Source organism: Oryctolagus cuniculus, chromosome 5 (genome assembly GCF_051225735.1).
Source record: "Oryctolagus cuniculus isolate XC-2025 breed Fujian yellow rabbit chromosome 5, ASM5122573v1, whole genome shotgun sequence".
Taxonomy (NCBI): Eukaryota; Metazoa; Chordata; class Mammalia; order Lagomorpha; family Leporidae; genus Oryctolagus; species Oryctolagus cuniculus.
This window is the reverse complement of record NC_142871.1, coordinates 127,892,592-127,915,861: the sequence shown is the minus strand read 5'-3', so window position 1 is coordinate 127,915,861 and position 23,270 is coordinate 127,892,592. Positions and strand designations below refer to the sequence as shown.

General features: G+C 43.7%; 1 protein-coding gene across 3 annotated transcripts in view; it reads right to left on the bottom strand.

Annotated features, from left to right (window-relative positions):
- The window catches only part of USP49 (ubiquitin specific peptidase 49), a 107,756-nt gene that overhangs the window by 75,077 nt on the left and 9,409 nt on the right, over nucleotides 1-23,270 (bottom strand). Inside the window, exon 1 of one of the 3 annotated variants that reach the window (XM_089332349.1) lies at nucleotides 22,087-23,171. The exons of 1 other annotated variant lie outside the window; for it this stretch is intronic. The gene's annotated coding sequence lies outside the window, so the exon portion shown is untranslated. Of the gene's footprint in view, nucleotides 1-22,086; nucleotides 23,172-23,270 lie in introns of those variants that run through there. One more of the 3 variants, XM_008262740.5, reaches the window with a different exon arrangement.

Below are 23,270 nucleotides of genomic sequence, written 5' to 3'. Positions count from 1 at the left end.
CCAAGTGCTTGGGCCCTGCACCCGTGTGGAAGACCAGGAGAAGCACCTGGCTCCTGGCTTCGGATCAGCGCAGCGCGACGGCCGCAGCGGCCATTGGAGGGTGAAACAACGGCAAAAGGAAGACCTTTCTGTCTCTCTCACTGTCCACCCTGCCTGTCAAAAAAAAAAAAAAAGAAAAGAAAAAGAAAAAGAAAAATCTATATACAGTCAACGTAGATGAGAACTAACTACTGATTAAAGTTATAAGACTGATAAAAAACACCAAACCAGCAACACCAAATTCCATTTAGTTTGAAGAACAGCAGTGTCAACAAAAATCACCTTCCATACAGTATACACCAGAGTAGTTATTTCATTAGTCTGCTAAAAACTAATCCTGCTTTCTATATGCCCAACATATAATGAATATTATTAACTGGTAGAGTTTAGTTTGCCAGCATATATTCAAACCAATTTTAAACATTAATTCTGTCATTGCCAAGCATTGCTTATAAATACTATACAATTTTGTGAGCACGGAACAGCAGTTTTTATGGGGAGAGAATATTGATGAACATTTATTATACTCCTACTAAATACTAAGCTGTGTGAAATATTTTCCCATTCATTTGCTCAGTTAGTTCTCACAGTGAGTTAGTATCAGTGGCGTTTCAAACAAGGCATGGAAGGTCAGGTTAGTAACGGTTAGCACAGGATCACACAGCAAGGAACAGCAGCATCTAGGTAACTGCTAGGCCCAAGATAATTAGGTTGCATGAGTGTAATTCTAACAAGCCTCCATCAGTGGCAAGGAACATGAGGGTTAAGTAGTTCTACACCTGTGGTAAAGCTTAGTTGGCACTTAGCTTTGCTCAAGAAGTTGTAGCTTTGCTGCCACCTGGGAAAACCAGCATCCTACATCCTACATACTGCATCCTACATACTAGTTATTCCAACTAGTTCAAGTCCAGGCTATTTGGCTTCCAATCCAGCTTCCTGTTAATGTGCCTGGGAGGCAGCAGATGACAGCCTAAGTGCTTGGGTTCCTGCCACCCACTTGGGAGATCTGGATGGAGTTCCTGGCTCCTGGCTTTGGCCTAGTCCAGTTTCAGCTATAGTAGGCATTCGGGGAGTGAACCAGTAGATGAAGATCCCTCTCTCCTTGTCTTTTTCTCTCTCTCTCCTTTCACATAAAGAAAACTCCCATTTTGGCCGGCGCCGTGGCTCAATAGGTTAATCCTCCACCTTGCGGCGCCGGCACACCGGGTTCTAGTCCCGGTCGGGGCGCCGGATTCTGTCCCAGTTGCCCCTCTTCCAGGCCAGCTCTCTGCTATGGCCAGGGAGTGCAGTGGAGGATGGCCCAGGTGCTTGGGCCCTGCACCCCATGGGAGACCAGGAAAAGCACCTGGATCCTGGCTCCTGCCATCGGATCAGCGCGGTGCGCCGGCTGCAGCGGCGGCCATTGGAGGGTGAACCAACGGCAAAAGGAAGACCTTTCTCTCTCTGTCTCTCTCTCTCACTGTCCACTCTGCCTGTCAAAAATAAAAAAAAATAAAAAAAAAATTAAAAAAAAGTCAAAAAAAAAAAAAAAGAAAACTCCCATTTTAAAAGACCTAATATTTGTAAAATAAATGCTGTAGAAAGGCTCTAATGGACATTACTGAAGATACAATAGGGTTTAGATAAACTGATGGACTATCAGGCAGTGAGAAGTTAGGACTGTATGCAAAAGATCTAAAGCCTGTCGAACTTTCCAGCTAAATGTCTCTAGCAGAAGCAACACAGGCCTCGATGATTCAGAGTATTCAAAGACAGAAGATAAAAACAGATTTTTAATAAAAAATTGCATACTATCATAAAGCAATACCAACTTCCTAGCTATGTAAACACTCCATACTCTTTTTTCATGTATTTCATAACGTTAATGTGGAGTTAGGATGTGTAAAGTGCCAAGAAGGGTCAAGGGTACAAAGTAAGTGCTCAATAAATATTAGCTTATTTTTTTAAATTATTGTTTTGTGGGGCTGGCGCTGTGGCACAGGGGGTTAAAGCCCTGGTTCACAGCTCCGGCATCCAGGTGCAGGGGAGACCTGGAAGAAGCCCCTGGCTCCTGGCTTCAGATCAGCACAGCTCCGGCCATTGCAGCAATCTGGGGAGTGAACCAGCAGATGGAAGACCTTTCTCTCTCTCTCTCTGCCTCTGCCTCTCTGTAACTCTGCCTTTCAAATAAATAAATAAATCTTTTTTTTAAAAAAGTATCACTTTGTGCAAAATATATACACAGAGAAAGACTGAAGGCCTTTCATGATTGAACTGTTTGCCTTTCCAGTTTAGAATTTAAAATGTATTAAAGAGAAGTAAAATCTCAACTTTCTTGATCACAGGGTAGCAGACACCTGGGGCAAGGCAAAGGAAGGATCACACAGGGACTTTTATGAAATGGTTACTCTAATTCTTGATGTGCTAGTCAGCAACATATACATGTGCGTGTTTTTTTTTTTTAAAAAGATTTATTTATTTGAAAGTCACACTTACATACAGAGAGGAGAGGCAGAGACAGAGAAGTCGTCCATCCGCTGTTTCACTCTCCAGTTGGCCGCAACAGCCAGAGCTTCACTGATCTGAAGCCAGGAGCCAGGAGCTTCCTCCAGGTCTCCCATAAGGGTTCAGGGGCCCAAGGACTTGGGCCATCTTCTACTGCTTTCCCAGGCCATAGCAGAGAGCTGGATTGGAAGTGGAGCGGCCGGGATTTGAACCGGTGCCCATAGGGGATGCCAACACTGCTTTACCCACCATGCCACAGTGCTGACTCCTCTCAATTATTGCAAACTATGTTTGTGACAGCTTAGCTCAGTCATGGAAAAGTTTCCATTGGGTTCCACTCAATTCTAAGAGATGTTATTTTTCATTGTGGGTTGGTTGCTATAAACGGTGTCATTGATTCACTGGGAGTACCCCTTTAGGGCCATGAATGTTATCTGGAGTTTGTAAGGAAATTCAAAGGGCTTCTCTTCCAATGTGTTCATTCTCCAAATAAGGGAACACTAGACCTTTAGACTGCAAAAAGCAGGCTTTCCCGACACTGCTTCTGGCTGTTATGTACTACTCACCAATATGACATAAACAAAGGTGTAGAGCCCATTCTTCAATTTCCTCATAATACCGTCTAGAGAGAAAGTGAATTTACACCACCAGGATCTATTAAAGATTCAATATGCACCCAAAAAGACATTAGCAGCTACAGAGGAGCCCAGTGCTTCAGTCACCAAAGGCAGTTCAGAAACACTCGTGAAAGCAAATTTATCCAAAAGTATAAAGTGGGTTTCTGCTCTCCAAGAGGTTTACATAGACAGGAAAACAGTCAAAGAATTCTATATTGACATGTAATGAATTTCAGTAGGGTTCTGGGCAAACTGCACAAAGTACAAGAGATAGAGGGAAGGAAAAATAAGTACAAAGATTTGTGTACAAGGGTTAACATGGAGGAAAGGGTCTTGGAAGACAACAATTGTAAAACTTTTTTTTTTTTTTAAATTTTTTTGACAGGCAGAGTGGACAGTGAGAGAGAGAGACAGAGAGGAAGGTCTTCCTTTGCTGTTGGTTCACCCTCCAATGACCGCTGCGGCCGGTGCGCTGCGGCTGGCACACCGTGCTGATCCAAAGCCAGGAGTCAGGTGCTTCTCCTGGTCTCCCATGGGGTGCAGGGCCCAAAGACTTGGGCCATCCTCCACTGCACTCCCGGGCCACAGCAGAGAGCTGGCCTGGAAGAGGGCCAACTGGGACAGAATCCGGCACCCCGACCGGGACTAGAACCCGGTGTGCCAGTGCCGCAGGCGGAGGATTAGCCTATTGAGCCATGGTGCCGGCTATGGAAGACAAGAATTGAAAACTGAGTTTTGAAAAACTGGTAAAGAAATCATTCTAGGAATCAATCATTTCAAAGAAATGCTGAAATTTTCACAACAAATTGCTTCCCTTCTGCACAATATTTTAAAACTTAAACAAGTATACCAATTTGTTCTAAATAATTTTACATGATGTAATTATATTCAGGAAAGAGTTCCCACTGGCCCCAACAAAGAACTTTTGGAATCTATTGAGAAGGGAATGGTAGCAGGATATAGGAACTTTTGAAATGCTCAGTATAGATTCTCAAAAAACAAACAAACAAACAAACAAAAACAAAGAAAATGTCTTGGAGCCAGCACTGTGGTTATTGGGTAAAGCTGCTGCCTGCAGTTCCAGCATCCCATATGGGCTTGATTCCTGGCTGCTGCTCCACTTCTGATCCAGCTCCCTGCTAATATGCCTGGGAAAGCAACAGAAGATGGCCCAAGTCCTTGGGCCCCTGCACCCACATGGGAGACCCGGAAGAAGCTTCTGGCTACTGGCTTTGGCTTGGCTCAGCTGTTGCAGCCATTTGGGGAGTGAACCAGCGGATGGAAGATTTTTTTCTCTCTCTCTCTAACTCTGCCTTTCTTTTTATTTTTTTAAAAATATTTATTTTATTTATTTGAAAGAGTTACAGAGAGAGGTAGAGACAGAGAGAGGTCTTCCATCCGCTGGTTCATCTCCCAGATGGCTTTAACAGCCAGAGCTGTGCCGATCTGAAGCCAGGAGCCAGGAGCCAAGAGCTTCTCCCAGGTCTCCCACGTGGGTGTAGGGGCCCAAGGACTTGGGCCATCTTCTACTGCTTTCCCAGGCCATAGCAGAGAGCTGGATCAGAAGAGGAGCAGCCAGGACTCTAACCTGCGCCCATATGGGATGCCGGCGCTTCAGGCCAGGGTTTTAACCCGCTGTGCCACAGTGCCAGCCCCTCTATCTCTGCCTTTCAAGTAAATAAACAAATCTAAAAAAAAAAATACCAAAAGTTCCTCCAGCTTTATGAAAATAACAAATTACTATGTTCAATTATTACATTCATGCTTTCATGTTCACAGATGGAGCAACTTCTTTTTTTAAGATTTATTTTATTTATTTGAAAGACAGAGTGAAAGAGAGAGGGATAGAGAGAGAAAGAGATCTTTCACTGGCTGGTTCACTTCCCAAATGATCACAATAGCAGGGGATGGGCCAGGTCAAAGCCAAAAGCCAGAACTCCATCCAGGTCTCCAGCATGGTGGCAGAGGGTCCAAGTACTTAGGTCATCTTTTGCTTCTTTCCAGGCACACTGGCACAGAGCTGGGTCAGAAGCAGAGCAGCCAGGACTCGAACCAGAGCTCTGATATAGGATACAGATTTCACAAGCGGTGGCTTAACCCACGGCACCACAACACCAGCCCTAGAGTAATTTAACTTTCTAAAAAGATGCTAGAAGATGGTCCAAGTACCAGGCCTCTTGTCACCTACATGGGAGAAAAAGATGAAGCTCCTGACTCCTGCAGCCACTGGGGATTAACTAGCAGATTGAAGCGCGCGCTCTCTCTCTCTCTCTCTCTCTCTCTCTCTCTCTCTCCTCACCCCCACAACTCTGCCTTTCAAGTAAATAAACCCTTAAAAGCATAAATAAATATAAAGATGCTAAGTTTTGCTAAATAAATTTAAAAATTCAATTTCATCAAAATTATAACAAGACTTTTTTTTTTTTCTGGGGTTGAGGAATAACTAAATAAACCTGAACTGTTTGTGGAACAGAAAAGGTCCACAACCGACCACATCAATCTTGAAGAAGAGCAAAGAGGGATTCCTTGCTGCCATCTATTAAGAAACACCAGAATGATGGTATGGGACTAAACATGGTATGGCGGAAGACCTCATCTAAGGTGTCTGGAAATATGTGGAGCACCATGGATGTCATAATGACTGGGTAGTACTTAGTGGCAGTGAGAGCACCAGGGCCAACCATGCTAAACACGTCCCCAAAAACAACTGTGTCCCCATTAAAAAAAAAAACTCTGAGACAAGTGGACCAATGATACAGGATAGAAAAGTGAGAAATCTGATCTACCATAAGATGTTTCCACAAATCAACCAGATAGTTCAGCCAGATTAGTAGTGAGTGGTGGGAAGTCAGGTTCTACAGACGGAGAAAAATAAGGCTGGATCCAAATTTTACACCACATTCAAAGATTGCTCCTCTTACATTAGAAACTTAATGCAGGTTAGGGGTGGTGAGTGTGTACCTGGCCTAGCTATTATTGGGTTTAATACATTGCTCTGTTTCTGACTTCAGCTTCCTACTGATGAAGATCCTGGGAGGCAGTGGTGATGGCTCAAGTGACTGGATCCCTGCCACCCACATAGAAGACATGGATTGAGTTCCAGGCTCCCAGCTTTAGCCTCAGCCAGGCGTTATCATGGGCATTTGGGGAGTGCACCTGTGGATGGGAATTCCCTCTCTGTCTACCTGTGCCCCTCTCCCCAGACCCTCATCTCTGCCTCTCAAATGAGAAAAGTAAAGCCATAAAGACCAAAGAAAGAAACTTGGAAAGATGTTCTGGGTGACCTAAGTTCACTAGCCACCTAAGACAAAATATCAAAATTAAAAAATGATTGGTTTGTTGACATCAAAATCAAGCATTTCTTTTGAATAAAGAATACCATGGACAAAATTAATAGATGACACCCCAGAGGATATTTGTACAGTCTAAAACTAAACAAGAATTATATATATTCTAGTATTTTAAAAAATTCTGTAATTCACAGAAGAGAAATAGCTAACTAGAATATGAAGAAATGTTCAAACTCACTAGTAATTTGAAATTAAAATTAAGATGAGACATTAATTATTAGAATGTAGACCATGCCAAGTGTTGGGGAATTTATAGGAATGGAATGTTGTAGGTTATATACTGATACAATAAACAAGCAGCCTGACAGGCCACAATGGCACTCGTGGGTCTGCATCCCAGAAAAATACTGAAACATGGCCATAATGGACACGGGCAAGACTGTTACTGGTAGCCTAGGTGCTCACCACTCTGGGAACGGATGTGCATCATAGAATATTATGCTGTAGTTTAGATAGATTAAATCTACATCTAACATGAATAGATCTTGAAATATAATGTTTAGTAAAAACAATAAAAACCAGAATAAGATCTACAGCATTTTTACAAATAGAATTCTATAGCCAAATTCTACAATAGTGTGGTCCAATGAGAAATTCTGTAATTATACATAAAAAATTATTAAGTACTTTACAAAAAAGCATACAGGATCAGACACATGTGAAACATATCAGAAGGTGCAAGGATGGGGTAGGAAAATGATCATGGCAATGAGTGCTGAACAGAGAAAAGCCTGTCTATATCAGTGCTAGACTGTACCTAAATCATGGATATACAACATCCAAGTTCATAATATTTTCATCCATGAATGCATTCATTTCTTCAATAAAAATTTATTGACTATCTCCTAAGTGCCAAGAATTGTGCTTACATAAAAACGTTTCTGTTATTTTGCAGAAATAATGATATGTTTTAACTGGAAATAGAAGAGGAAAATAATTTAAAGATAAATATATATATGTACTATCATTCTTTTAATTTGTATTGATTTATTTTAAAAGGCCGAGAGAGAGAGTGAGAGAGAGAGAGAGATGGACAGAGACCTCCCATCACTGGCTCACTCCCCAAGTGCCTGCATCAAAGCTGACCCAGGCAGAAGACAAGCCAAGAACTCAGTCCAGGTCTTTCACATGGTGGCAAGGACAAAGTATCTGAGCCATCACCTGCTGCCTCCCAGGATGCACGTTAGCAGGAAGCTGGAAATAGGAGTTGCTGGGTCCCACATTCCAGAATGTGATATGGGCATTCCAAGGTGGGGTCAACTACTACACCAAACTCCTATCTCAGAATCACCATTCTTAAAATACTTTCATAAATATACCTTGAAATTCTTTAAATGATGAGTCAAGGCTGGCGCTGCAGCTCGCTAAGCTAATCCTCCGCTTGCAGCGCCGCCATCCCGGGTTCTAGTCCCAGTTGCTCCTCTTCCAGTCCAGCTCTCTGCTGTGGCCCAGGAAGGCAGTGGAGGATGGCCCAAGTGCTTGGGCCCTGCACCCGCATGGGAGACCAGGAGGAAGCACCTCAGCACGCTGGCTGAGGCAGCCATTTGGGGGGTGAACCAACAGAAGGAAGACCTTTCTCTCTCTCTCCCTCACTGTCTAACTCTGCCTGTCAAAAAAAAAAAAAAAAAAAAAAAAAAAGTCAAAATAATAAAAGAATTAGCCCTACATAAATCACTGTCACATCTCAGCACACAGGTAAAACACCTTTTCTTGAGGCTTTCAGTGGCGAAACATTATTTTTGGAGGAGAAATTTTTCTGTTTTATTTGTTTTATGCAATCTCCCCCACCCCCTATATATTTCAACTGCTCAGGAACACTTCTCAACAGATTCTTGTACTCTAAAGGATTTCACAAGCAGACTGCTGGCTGCCAGCGTAGGTGTTGTAGCTAATATGCTCATTACGCCACACTGCTAACAAAAACTTATTAACACATTCAGTGCAAGTGACACGTGTACTCCACATCCCCCAGGCACAGAAAATGACATTTTAAAATAGAATTAACTGTTCTCCCTCCCTTTTTAATGTCTCATAATGAAATGCCACAAATTGTAAATGTTAATTAGTATACAAGGCAGTGTTTCAGGTTTTTTTTTTTTTAATTTTTAAAAGTTTTTATCTTCATTTTTTTTTAAAAAGGCAGAGACAGAAAGATCTCTATCAGCTGGTTCATTCCCCAAATGCCCACAATAGCCAGAGCTGAGCTAGGACGTGCTAAAGTCGGGAGCCCTCAATTCAATTTGGATCTCTAATGTGGGTGGCAAGAATCCAGGTACTTAAGCCATCATCTGCTGCCTCCCAGGGTACACATTAGTAGGAAGTTGGATCAGAAGCAAGGGAGTGGGGCCAGCGCTGTGGTGTACCAGATAAGACTACTGCCGGCGACATCAGTATCCCATATGGGTAACAGTTCAAGACCTGGCTGTTCCACTTCCTCCCCAGCTTCCTGCTATTGGCTTGGGAAAGCTCCCCGCTCCTGGCTTCAGATCAGTCCTGCTCTGGCCACTGCAGCCATTTGGGGAGTAAACCAGCAGATAGAAGCTCGCTCTCTGTCTCTCTCTCTCCCACGACTGCCTCTCTGTAATTCTGCCTTTCAAAAAAAAAAAAAAAAAAAAAAAAAAGGCAAGGGAGTAGGAACTTGAACCAGGCACTCTGATGTGGGATGCAGATGTTCTAAGCAGCAACTCAACTGCTGTGCCAAATGCAGGTCCCAGTATTTCATATTTGGGTAGTAGGCATCATCAGTGGGTTGGAGGATCCAAAGTGGAGTATAGGAATGGTTGGATCAACCATTAATACTACTCAAACAAACCTCAAACTACCTGTGATCTTTCATGAGGTCAATGGAATAATCACTGCACCTGATAAAGGACAACACATTGGTTTATACAGGTTTACAAAAGATAATAATAAGGGGCCGGCGCTGTGGTATAGACAGGCTGCCGCCTGCAGTGCCGGCATCCCATACGGGTGCCAGTTTGAGTCCCGGCTGCTCCACTTCTGATCCAGCTCTCTGCTATGGCCTGCGAAAGCAGTAGAAGCAGTAGAAGGTGGCCCAAGTCCTTGAGCTCCTGCACCCGCATGGGAGACCTGGAAGAAGCTTCTGGTTCCGGGCCTTGCATCGGTGCAGCTCTGGCTATTGCAGCCATCTGGAGAGTGAACCAGTAGATGGAAGACCTTGCTCTGTCTCTGCCTCTCAAATAAATAAATAAATATTTTTTTTTTAAATGATAACTGGGGCCGGAGCCGTGGCTGACTTGGTTAATCCTCTGCCTGCAGTGCGGGTTCTAGTCCCGGTTGCTCCTCTTCCAGTCCATCTCTCTGCTGTGGCCCAGGAGGGCAGTGGAGGATGGCCATGTGGTTGGGCCCCTATACCCACGTGGGAGACCAGGGGGAAGCACCTGGCTCCTGGCTTCGGATCAGCACTGCGCGCCAGCCATAGTGGCCATTTGGGGTTGAACCAATGGAAGGAAGACCTTTCTGTCTCTCTCTCACTGTCTAACTCTGCCTGTGGAGGGAAAAAGAGATAACTAACACTAAGCACTTAGTATGTATATATGCATTTAGTTCTCATAACTAAGTACTATTATCATATTATCATCTCCCTTTTACAGATGTAAGTTCTTTATCATTGATTTTAAAACCCTACCAGTTGGCCCCAGCTTCCACTATATCCTTTCTGCCCATTCTCAAATACCTCATGAATGCAACTCTTCTCTCTCAAGCCATCCTCCTTCTGCTCCCTTACTACAGAATATTGCTTCATGAAAATAATCTCAGTTAACTAATCTATCCTCACATGCCTTTTTTTTTTTTTTTTTTTTGACAGGCAGAGTGGACAGTGAGAGAGAGAGACAGAGAGAAAGGTCTTCCTTTGCTGTTGGTTCACCCTCCAATGGCCGCCATGGCTGGCGCACTGCGGCGGGCACACCGCGCTGATCCGAAGCCAGGAGCCAGGTGCTTCTCCTGGCTTCCCATGGGGTGCAGGGCCCAAGCACTTGGGCCATCCTCCACTGCACTCCCGGGCCACAGCAGAGAGCTGGCCTGGAAGAGGGGCAACCGGGACAGAATCTGGTGCCCCGACCAGGACTAGAACCCGGTGTTCCCGTGCCGCAAGGTGGAGGATTAGCCTAGTGAGCCACGGCGCCGGCCCCTCACATGCTTTTTAAAATTAAACTCTATACATACATGAGTAGATGGAGTCGTAAGTGAATATTTACCTACCAGAAAAGGAGCATTTTTATCCCAGTTCTTACATTTTACAAAACTAAGAATCTTTTTTTAAAAAATATTTGAGGGGCCAGTGTTGTGGCACAGGGGGTTAAACTGCCATCTGTAATGCCAGCAGATTTGAGTCTTGGCTGCTCTGCTTCTTTGTTTCTTTTTTTTTTTTTCTTTTTCTTTATTTGAAAGGCAGAATTACAGAGGGGGAGAGAGGGAAAGACAGAGAGACAGAGATTTTCCATCTGCTGGTTTACTTCCTAAATGGCCACAACTTCCAGGGCTGGGGCAGGCTGAAGCCAGGAACCAGGAACTCCATCTGGGTCTCCCATGTGAGTGGCAGGGGCCCAAGCACTAGGGCTATCTTCCGCTGCTTTCTCAGGTGAATTAGCAGAGAGCTGAATGGGAAGTGGAGCAGCCGGGACTTGGACTGGCATCCACACGGGATGCTGACACAACAGGTGGTGGTTTAACCAGTTATGCCACAATGCTGGTCTCAATGCTCTGCTTCTAATCCAGCTCCCTGCTAACATACCTGGGAAAGCAGAAGATGGCTAAGAACTTGGGCCACCCACAAGGGAGACCAGAATGGAGTTCCTGGCTCCTGGCTGGCTGTTGTAGTCATCTGGGAAGTGAACCAGCAGATGGAAGATGTCTTTCTCTGTCTCTCCCTCTCAGTCACTCTGCCTTTCAAATAAATCTTTAAAAAGAGACAGACAGACAGATGGAGAGAGAGATCTTTAATATGCTGGTTGACTTTCCAAATGGCTGCAACAGCTAGGGCTGGACCAGGCCAAAGTCAAGAGCCAAGAACTACATCCTAGTCTCCCACATGGATGATAATGACCCAAGCACTGGGCCATCTTCCACTGTCTTCCCAGGTACATTAGCAGGCAGCTGGATCAGAAGGAGAGGAGCCCAGACTGGAACTCACATTCAGATATGGGATGGCAGTGTTGCACGCGGTGGCTTAACCCACTGTACCACAGTCCAACCCCCCTCCCCAGAATACTCAAAACACAAATGTTCTATAACATTATTTTCATAACTTAACAATAGATATCTTTCCACATCAGCAAAAAGACATCTTTTGTATTCTCAACAGATAAATGGTATTCTACTATGTGACCCATCACACATTATTTATCCTTAAGTACCTAAATGACACACTTCTTTTTTTTTCTTTTTTACTATAACAAACAACTAAGACATGGAATTGCAGGGTTCAGGGTATATTCATTTTTTTAAAAGATTTTATTTATTTATTTGAGAGGTAGAGTTACAGACAGTGGGAAAGGTCTTCCTTCTGTTGGTTCACTTCCAGATGGCCACAACGGCCGGAGATGTGCCGATCTGAAGTCAGGAGCCAGGTGCTCCTTCCTGGTCTCACATGCAGGTACAGGGGCCCAAGCACTTGGGCCATCTTCTACTGCTTTCCCAGGCCATAGCAGAGAGCTGGATTGGAAGAGGGGCCGCCGGGACTAGAACTGGCGCCCATATGGGATGCCAGTACCACAGGTGGAGGATTAACCTACTGCACCACAGAGCCAGCCCTCTCAGGGTATATACATTTTAAATTCCAACAGACACTGCCAAATTTACCTCCAAGAAAACTTGTATTCCTGCCAACAGTATATGACACTTCCAGCTCTCCCACATCCTCATCTACTACTGGCTATCACTGGCTTTATAAATCTTTGTCAATCTGAAAGGTAAAAGTGGTAATTATGTGTTTTATATTTATTTAAGTGATTAAGATTATTGAATTCACAGCTCAAATAGATATTTTATGGTTCATTTTTAGTTTATATTCAGAGGACCAACTCTATGTCAAGTACAGATTTCAACAGTTTACACACACACACACACACACATACAACAGATAGAGTACAGTTTAAGCACAAGTTTTGCAGTTAATTCTCAAAGTACAACTCATTAAGGATGGAAATTGTCCTACATGGGGAGTAAGTGCACAGTGATTTCTGTTGGTTCTTTAATAATTAACACTCTTATTTATGATATCAGTGATCACCCGAGGCTCTGCCATGGGCTGCCAATCAAATAGATTTTTAATTTATTATTATTTGTAGGGTAAGCTGAACTGCAGATGGAGAAAAAAATTCAAGAACCACATTACAAGTATAACTGGAAGTCTGCTAATGTTTAACCAATTTAGGATTTGGGCATAGAGCAAACAATAACACTAACCACAATCGGGACTGATGTCTTCATTAAAGAACACTAACCTTCCACTTGAAAGGCATTATTTTGTTTTGTTTTTTTTTAAAAGGCAGAGTTACAGAGTGGCAGAGGCAGAAAGAGAGAGAGAGGGGTCTTCCATCTGCTGTTTCACTCCCCAAATGACCTGAACTGAAGCCAGGAGCTTCTTCTGGGTCTCTCACATGGGTGCAGGGGCCCAAGGACTTCGATTATCTATTGCTTTCCCAGGCCTTAGCAGAGAGCTGGGCTGGAAGTGGAGAAGCTGGGACTCCAACTGGCGCTCATATGGGATGCTGGCACTGCAAGTAGTGGTTCCACCTGCCAAGCCACAGGCCTGGGCCTGAAATGCACTGTTACAAGATCTTCAAGCTAGGCCAAACATTTTAGACACATTTCTATAAAGAGTATATTCGGGGCTGGCACTGTGGTATAGTACACTAAGCCTCCAACTGTGGCAATGGTATCCAATGTGGGCGCCAGTTCCTGTCCCAGCTGCTCCTACTGATCCAGCTCTCTAGTTATGGCTTGAGAAAGCAGTGGAAGACAGCCCAAGTCCCTACACCCATGTGGAAAACCAGGAAGAAGCTCTTGGTCCCTGGCTTCAGATTAGCTTAGCTCCGGCCATTATAGCCATTTGGGGAGTGAACCAGCGGATGGAAGACCTTTGTCTCTCCGTCTCTAACTCTACCTCCCAGATAAATAATTTTTTTTAAAGTGTATGTTTAATTCCATTGTCCTGTACTCACTTTTTTAAGATTTTTTATTTATTTATTTATTTATTTATTTAAGAGGTAGAGTTACTGACAGTGAGAGGGAAAGACAGAGAGAAAGGTCTTCCATCTGCTGGTTCACTCCCCAAATGGTCACAATGGCCAGAGCTGCGCTGATCCAAAACCAGGAGCCAGAAGCTTCTTTCTGGCTCCCACGTGGGTGTAGGAGCCCAAGGACTTGGGCCATCTTCTGCTGCTTTCCCAGGCCACAGTAGAGAGCTGGATGGGAAGAGGAGCAGCCGGGACTAGAACCGGCGCCCATATGGGATGCCGGTGCCGCAGGCGGAGGATTAACCTACTGTACCACAGTGCTGGCCCCTGTACTCACTTTTTATCTTTGCTTATAACATACCTCTAATCAGTTAACTTACTGTTATTTTACTTTTTTATATGCAATATTATTTATTAGTTTGACCTTTTACTACTTCTAGATGTTAAGTTATAAGATATAGTTAGTAAAAAAAAAAGAGTTAGTGTCTAACCATGAGCATTGGATATAATTAAGATAACTGATAAAGGTGGTTATATCAGAACACAGAAAAAGGAGAGTAAGAGAAGTATGTTAGCAATGGCTATTCATAGGGATGTTCAAGGCATTCTGGTTTATAAGAACAAAACAGTACAGCTTCACATACTTTATGAACTGTACATAAATGAGATGACCTCTATTCACAAATGCTGATTCACTGTCAATGACTAGATGTCCACGATTATACTGCTATTAGCAATGATAGCTGAACAGAGAGCTAGTCACATATTTCCTTACCTGATTCTTTGTGGCCACCTCCAGGTAAGAATTTTTGTCAAGGAGAATCTAATTAGCCCTAACAGGGACTTTGACCTTATTATCCTGATAAATTAGTATCCATAACTGCAAAAATAAGTATCACAAATCATCTGGCATTCTAGAAAGGCTTTTGGCTCAAAGCTGGTAAATCAGTAAATCTCTATCTACACTTCTTTTCATTTTTCAGTGAAAATTTATATTCACAAAACTAACTGATGCTTGAGATTTTATTTCAAAGTCACATGGCCCATCCAAGTGAACACATGACAGATCCCACACATCTTTCCCATGTCAGAGATGGAAAGAAAGAGATAAAGCAGCAGGCAGGAAAGAGCAGAACACCAACGTAACAAAGTGTTAGCCAAGGTCTGAATTATCTTTTGGACACTCCACTGCATTCTGAAAAAGCTGACACAATGGCAGAGCGCATCCTTCCTTTGGAGAGACAGGAGCGTCGTGTGAAAGATCTTCCTAACTCACTCACAACAGTGCTGCCCCCCCCCCCCCGCCCCGCCCTCACATAACTTGCTGAGCAAGAGAAGCACTGCTGGGTTCTAAAGACAATGACTGGAGCTCTGTATTCTGAGAGGCAGCAGAGGAGACCAGCTCTCTGGGCTCTAAACTCCTCCGCCAGACTGCCCTGCTAATCCTCCCCAAATCCTACAACGTGGGAGTGGGGGTGGGGTGGGGGCAGAACAGAAAGCAATCCCAAATTGAATCAAGGACAGTAGCTCTGGGCTACAGAAGGTTACAACACTCCTACTTGAATGGGGGAGGCAGATGATGGAGAAGGGGAATGGCATAGACAAAAGCCTTTCGAGCACATCTTCAAAAGCACAATACAAAAATGAATTTTATCCCCGATCCTTCTGATGTGCTAACCAACATCTGGCCCCCAGTCATGTGCCAGCCCTGGCTGCACGGAAGGCACAGAGAAGCAGGCATTTTCACACAGCAAGGCTGGAAGAGACGCTACTAGAGAGTAAATCACTAATTAGCTCCATAGAAGACAAAGAGAGAAAATACCTGTCACAGAATGCTGTTTACAACTTGACACGTAATAAAAACAGCCCTGAAAATTTCAGCACGCCTTACTTTCCAGACTTCTATTAACATGTGAATGGAAAAGGACCCGTGTCATAGTCTCAAAAAACTGCCCACGTCTCAGAAACAATAATGCGTGACTACAAAGAATGCTTTCCAAATAATTTGTAATTTTTTCTCATCCTTGTGAAAGGGAAGATTTTTAATTATTACGATGAGCTTTAGTAAGGAGCTATATTTCATAGCTTTGATAATCACTTAAAAGGGGGTGGGGAAGCCCACAAGTGCTAGAATTAAATTTATCAGAATTCAGCTTATATTCTTTTCACTTAAACCTTGGACAGCCCTTTGCAGATCACATCTTTATCAAGTGGATAGACTATCATTTAAATGAATGTTGCATCAAGGTTCTTAGATTCTTATTTTAAAATCTTTTAAAATAACTTAAATTTATCATTTAAATGAAGGTAAGGGATGACAGAGATGGGAAGGGGGTCAGCTAAATTTCTTTAAACAAATGAAAAGGCTCCCCAAATTTAGGATTATTTTGGGGGGAGTTAATAAAATGTTACAATATTTCTATTTGGACCCTCACCATGAGGCAATCCTATTTGTATTAATCCCAGCCAATGTTCTTAAAGCAATATATTTAGCACTTCGATTTTTTCAGGCTCCTTGAAAGGACCTAAAAGATCTTCAAAATATGCGTTTCCTCTAAATTTTTCTTGGTCATATGTTGAAAGGACCTGTGGCTCCTGTTTCTCACACAATAATACCCAGACCTCATGGACAGTTAGCATGTCCCACAAGAGGGATGCATGACCACATGGTTTCTGCTGATAGGAGAGGCCTATAAACCCTTCATTCATTAGTGAAAGAATCTTTTTCAGATCCTGCTGAAAGACGGCAAACCACAAAACCACAAGATGCACTCTAAATCCAATCTTGAGATTTTTGCTTCAAGTGCTTGATTAAAATCAAACATACGTCAAACTTCCTGTTTATTCCCTCTTGGAAAAAAACAAATTAAGGTTTTCATATGTACTTTCTTTCATTTAACTTGTTTAAAAATACTCAAGTGAGAAAATGATAAAGCAAATGGGCAAAATGGAAATAACTGGTGAATCCTGCACCATTTCTGTAGCTTTTAACTTTGAAAAATTGTAAAAAAAAAAAATCCGCAGTCACTGGGTCAATGCTGGGAGTACAGGTTTGAGTCCCAGCTGCTTTGTTTCCTAACCAGTTCCCTGCTAATTCCTCTGGGAAAGCAGCAGAAGACAACCCAAGTACCAGGGCCACCTGGATGAAGTTCTGAGTTCCTGGCTTTCAGCCATTTGGGGAATGAACAAGAGCTGAAAGATCTCTCTTGCTATCTCTCCCCGATCCTCTCTGTCACTCTGCCTTTCAAATTAATAAAAGCATAAAATTCTAAAAAAAATGATTTTGTTCCTTTTTTTTTTTTCAAAATAGCAACAATCTTTCAACTGCAAACCTGTCAGAGCATGTAACATGTACAGGTTTTCTAGCTAGAAAGGTAGACAGGTAATCTGCAATAGAGTAAGTCATTTTTAAATTGGTTTGGGGTTGTTTTGTTTTATAAATACAAACTTGAAATGAAAAAAATAGAAGCATTCTAAGAACCTTGATATAATCTTTGCATTATACAAAACCCTTATGGGTGTTTGTCCCAGGAATTGGAAAAAAAAAAAAAAGAAGTCTACAAAGGAATGGCGCTATTAACTGAGGTTAATAACAGAATCAAAGGGATACCTTAAAGACTGGCAAACAGGATCCACTAAGAGATGAACTAACCAGTACTACTGAGGGGATGACCTCACAAGAGTCTAGTGGAAGTAACACCAGAGCATAGCCTCTGCCAGCAAAATGCCAAGGTTCAAACCCCATTCCCACCACTTGGCAGAGTTCTATTTTTGAACTAAAATAAAGATTACACGTATCATTGGGTTAACACCTGACCCAAAAATAGCATCATTTGTACAAAAGATGATCAACTATTAAACAAGTAGTTGTAAAAATATCTGAGTATCAGGGCTGCTATTTAGTGCAGTGGTTAAGATGTTGTTTGGAGAGTAAGCATTGGGTTTACTGATTAGAAATCTGATGGGGCCGGTGCCATGGCACAGTAGGTTAACCCTCCACCTGCAGTGCCAGCATTCCATATGGGCGCTGGTTCTAGTCGCAGCTTCCTCTTCCAATCCAGCTATCTGCTATGGCCTGGGAAAGCAGTAGAAGATGGCTCACAGCTTGGGCCCCAGCACCCATGTGGGAGACCAGGAAGAAGCTCCTGGCTTTGGATCGGCGTAGCTCCAGCTGTTGCGGCCATCTGGGGAGTGAACCAACGGAAGGAAGATCTTTCTCTCTGTCTCTCCCTCTCACTGTCTATAACTCTACCTCTCAAATAAATAAATAAAAATCTTAAAAAAAAAAAAAAAAGAAAACTGATTGGCATGGTGGGTAAAACTGCTGCCTGTGGCACCAGCATCCCATTTGGGCACTGGTTTGTGTCCTGGTTGCTCTACTTCTGATCTAGCTCCTTGTTGGTGGCCTTGGAAAGCAGTGGAACATGGCCCAAGTACTTGGGTGCCTGTACTCACACGGGAGACCCAGAGGAAGCTCCTGGCTCCTGACTTTGGACCAGCCCAGCTCTGGCCATTGAGGTCATTTGAGGAACAAACCAGCAGATGGAAGAGCTCTCTGTTTCTCCCCCATCCCCTTTGTAACTCTGCCTTTCTTTTTTTTTTTCTTTTTTAATTTTTTATTTTTATTTGATAGGTAGAGTTATAGACAGTGAGAGACAGAGAGAAAGGTCTTCCTTCTGTTGGTTCACTCCCCTAATGGCCGCTATGGCGACGATCCAAAGCCAGGAGCTGGGTGCTTCTCCTGGTCTCCTGTGTGGGTGCAGGGCCCAAGCACTTGGGCCATCCTCCACTGCACTCCCGGGCCACAGCAGAGAGCTGGACTGGAAGAGGAGCAACCAGGACTAGTACCCGGCACCCCAACTGGGACTAGAACCCAGGGTGCCAGCGCCACAGGCGGAGGATTAGCCAAATGAGCCTGAGTAAATAAATTTTAAAAAATAAAATAGAAAACTGCTAGGGAGGGCAGCATCCCATATCAGAGTACCTGCTTTGAGCCCTGGCTTCACTTTGAATTACTGTTTCCTGCTAATGTACATCCTAGGAAGCAAGAGGTGATCACTCAAGTACTTTGGTCCCTGACACCCATGTGGAAAACTGAATTGGGCTCTAAACTCCTGGCTTTGGCCTGGCCTACTCCAGGACATTGTGGGTATTTGGGGAGTCAATCAGTGGGAATAAGAACTCTGTGTGCCTGCTTTTCAAGTAAAGTACAAATTTGTTTTAAAAAATTTATTATTTATCTGAAAGGCAGAGTTACAGAGAGGTGGAGGCAGAGAGAGAGGTCTTCCATCTGCTGGCTCAACGGCCAGACCTGGGCCCATATGAAGCCAGGAGTCAGGAGCTTCTTCTGGGTCTCCCACGTGGGTGCAAGGACCCAATGACTTGAACCATCTTCTACTGCTTTCCCAGGCCATAGCAAAGAGCTGGATTGGAAGTGGGGCAGCAGGTACTTGAACTGGCGCCCATATGAGATGCCGGCACTGCAGGTGGCAGCTTTAGCTGCTCTACCACAGCGCCGGCCCCCAAGTGAAATACAAATTTTAAAAAGTGTGTGTGTGTTTTTTTTTAATCCCATGTGGGAGTACCTGGTTTTAAGTATCAGCTCTGGTCCCCAATTCCAGCTTCCAGCTAAAGCGTATCCTGGGAGACAAGAAGGTATTTTGGTCCCTGTCACTCACATGTCACCCATATGCCACCCACAAGGAAGACCTGGATTGAGTTCTCGGCTCCTAGTTTTGACCTGGCTCAGCTCAAGCAGTTGAAGGCATTTGGGGGAGTGAAACAGCTGTTGGAAGATCTCTCTCTGTTTCAGTTTCTCTGTCCATCAAATAAATAAAAATTTAAAAATTAAAGAAATGTCTGAGTATAACCTTGAGCAAATCACTTAATCTCAGGAACGCTGTATTTCACTACATGTAAAACAGGGATAGTAACAGTACCTTCCTCAGAGGACTGCTGTGAGGAGTAAATGATTTACAGTTTACGAAGTGTTTCATCAGTGTCTCAAACAGAACACAAGCATTACACGTGGATTAGCCATTATTATCAAGCTTATGAAGACCTAATGTCTTACCAATACCATAGCAAGCAGATATTTTCTTTACTCAAAAATTGAGAATGGGGAAAGATAAGAAATACAGATAGAGCATTATGTGTCTGCAAGTGGACGGAAGACAGACTCTCCAGAGAGACCATCATCAAGTGCTGAGAAAGATTATCTACAAAGGCTGCCACAACACTGCTGAAGATTTATAGGAAAACAGGATAAACTTTTATCTACCTGGATGATTTAAGTAAGATATTGACTGAAGTTGCAGGATAAACTAGAGGTTCTGTCAAGATCTCTTTCCATCCAAAGACCCTACGATTAACCAGAAAAATATTGAATTACGTACAACCTACCCATCCAAACCTGAAAAGATAAACTAAAAGCCCTTTGCTTTGCACATAAGATTTTAGACAAGATAAATTGGGTAGAATTTTACTTGATCAATAAATGAGAACAAAGCTTGAGTTTGTCATTAGAGTCTTTACTGAGAAATAGTATTATCAGAATGAAAAAAATCCATTTTTGGTTTTAGAAATACCAGTTGAGAACTAACCATTCACAACTAGAATCAGTGGTTCAGCACATATTGGTTCCATACAGGAAAAAAAAGGCAGGACCCATTCTATATTAGTTGACCTTATATTTTCTTCCTTTCCATTATCAAATAATTTATATAAAGATACTAGATTAAAAACAATTCCATTATTTAAAATGGCAGTACCATACATGCATAATACAACCTAGTACTAGTGTCAGACCAAACACATCTACAACAGGAGGGAATATGCATACACATTTCACAGAAACAGGTGTTTCATATCAAAGTTACTTTTCATCTTGAAAGTTAACATTTTCAGATTAATCCTCTTAAAACTTAGCAGCAAAACTAGTAATTTTTTAAAAGTCCCTGTTAAATTTCCAAATCAATCTGGTCACCTTGAACACATATTTAACAGAATCCATGAAACAAACCATGAACTAAATACTATGCCATGTACAGAGTCAGCAGCTGAATCCAGAAAGAGTTATGATTCTAAATTATTCACAAAAATCAATAACCAATGTTTGATATCCACAAATCAAAACCCAATTTTTGCTAACTGTGCTGCAAAGCTAACTTAGCTATGTATACAAGCACCCACAAAACAGTAAAATTTACACAACTCTGATGAAAAAAAGTATGTGTGTGCTTCTGAATATAAACTAATGAAATACTCCAAATAAGATTCAAGAGCAGTACATTTTTATCCTAAGTAAATTATGTGCTATCCTTTGTTTCCACCAAATGCAAAGTAATATTTTCAGCTAAATGTAAAAGCTTCAGAATAAAAATCACTAAAACTAAATACCAAGTAAGAATAACCTAAATTTTGCCCAAATTTCTTATCTTCCTTTTAATTTCCAAGTGTCCTAAATACCAAACGCTTTTAGAAAAATTAATAGTAATTAATACATCCTTCTTTATTTACAACCATAAAACAAGGGGGCAGTGGAGCTGTCCAAGCCTCCACTCGGACAAGGCTTGCAATCTTACAGGGAATTTTCTTCATAAAAATTTCTCATAAACTCATTGTTTAACCTAGGAGATAAGTCCATCACTCTAAAATTCCCCACCAATCCATGATTCTCCCTCTCATCATTCCATTTTGCTAATTCTACTATGGTATGAGACGTCCCACACAAAGCTAAAGGCAGCTTAGGAGCTCAATACCCTCACAGCCCTGATTTAAATCTCTCTCCCAGTAAACTTCCCTGGTTGGTTATTTGCCTTTCTCTAAAATGAGTTTTCAATATTCTCCAGCCACTGAAAACAACTCAGCAGAAAGCTGGTTGATTAATCGAAACAAAACAGATTCTCATCTTTCTCCATCCCAACAGCAGTATGTTCTCCATGGAAGATGAAAATGCTGTCGATAAAGCACTCAGCCCAAGCGCCTGTCAGGTACAATGCTGCTAAAATGCCAAAACTATCACACTACACAGGCGCCCTGTAAATAAACACAGCCCGTTCTCCTATTATGACAACACTGGTGAAATGCAGAGGTTTTCAACACCCCAGGCTCATGCCTGATCATTCACACAGGAACGAAATCAAATCAAAATGGGTCTCATGTTTTCAAAGTGGACGTGAAAGTCGAATCAAAAGCAATTAAAGGTGGAAGCGGATCTAAGATTCCTTGAAGAGAGAAAGAGGTTTCTGGAATTTCCTACTTTTAGGGACAAAAGGACTCACAGTTTCAACACACAGTTCCCAACAAAGAATTCCTTTCCTGCATCCCTCCCACCCCCGCCTCCGCCCTTACTTTTTAGCGTTCACCCCTGCCTCTAGGTCCCCTTTCACTCACCATGGTTCCTCCTCTTCTGCACAGGGGCTCCCTACACTGGGTCCCTCACGCCAGCCTTCCGGCCCTGACCCTCGCACGCCTTCTGGAGCCTCTCCCTGCCACACGCACGTTCGATTCCCGCCCTGCGCGCTCTACTCGAGTTCGACATCCATCAGGACTCCCCCAGTGTCCCTTCACCCGGTTCTCCGCCTCACTCCCCCACCTCATCCTCTACACGCGGGGGCCCATCTCACCCTGCCCCTCTCGCCGACTGCGTGTAGCCCTCTCCCCACCTGTTTTTTTTTTTTGTTTTTTGTTTTTTGTTTTTTTTTTTTACCGTGGATCCCGGGGAAGCTTTTCCATTAGCGTAATTCCCCAGTTACCCTGGTCCCAGACCGCCATCACTTCTTACACCTTTACTCTGTCGGCTTTTCTGGTCCCGGAATTGTCTTACAAAAACCCCATCTCTCATCAGCCTCTCGCCCTTCCACTAGGCTCTTACTCCTGCCCCTACCTGGTTCCAGTCCAGGGTCTCATTCGCCCTCCCTCACTTTCCAGAATGTACGCCCACTGCCCACCTCCTAACCCATACCTTTCTCAGACCCTCGCCAGCGGTCCCCAGCCCACCGCCGGTCCTTCAGCTCATCTCGCTCTGCACTAGTTCACACCCTTGTCACGTCTGGCTCTTAATCACTCTCTCTCTCCCTACTCCAACTACTGCTAACCCGGGGCTGCCCCTCCTTGTCTTTCGCTTCCAACTCCCACCCCAGCACCCCTCACCTCGATACACCCCCGCGCTTCCACCTAACCCCGGAGCCCGCCGCCCAGCCCGGATCTTCCTAACCCTGCCCGGGCTTCCCCGACGCCCACCCTGCTGTGTGCCTCCTGGGCTGGCTTTTCCTCACTCCTGCTCTCCCTGGCTTCTAACCCTTTCTCCCCTTAATCCTCATCTCATTCTTAGCCCGGTTCCCCTCAGAAGCACCCAAGCCTCCCCTCCGCTCTTGCCTCAAGGCTTGTACCCCAAACCCAATCGTAGCCCACCCCGCCAAAACGAAGGGCCCGCACGCCCCTACTCCCGCCCTCGCCTCCCGCCGGCCCCCGCCCCGGGCGCCCCCGGCCCGCCGGCGCCGCGGTCCCGCCCCCTGCCGCCACTCCTCCCGCCCGCGAGGCGCGCACCGCCTTTGTCGCCCCTCACCCGGTGTGTG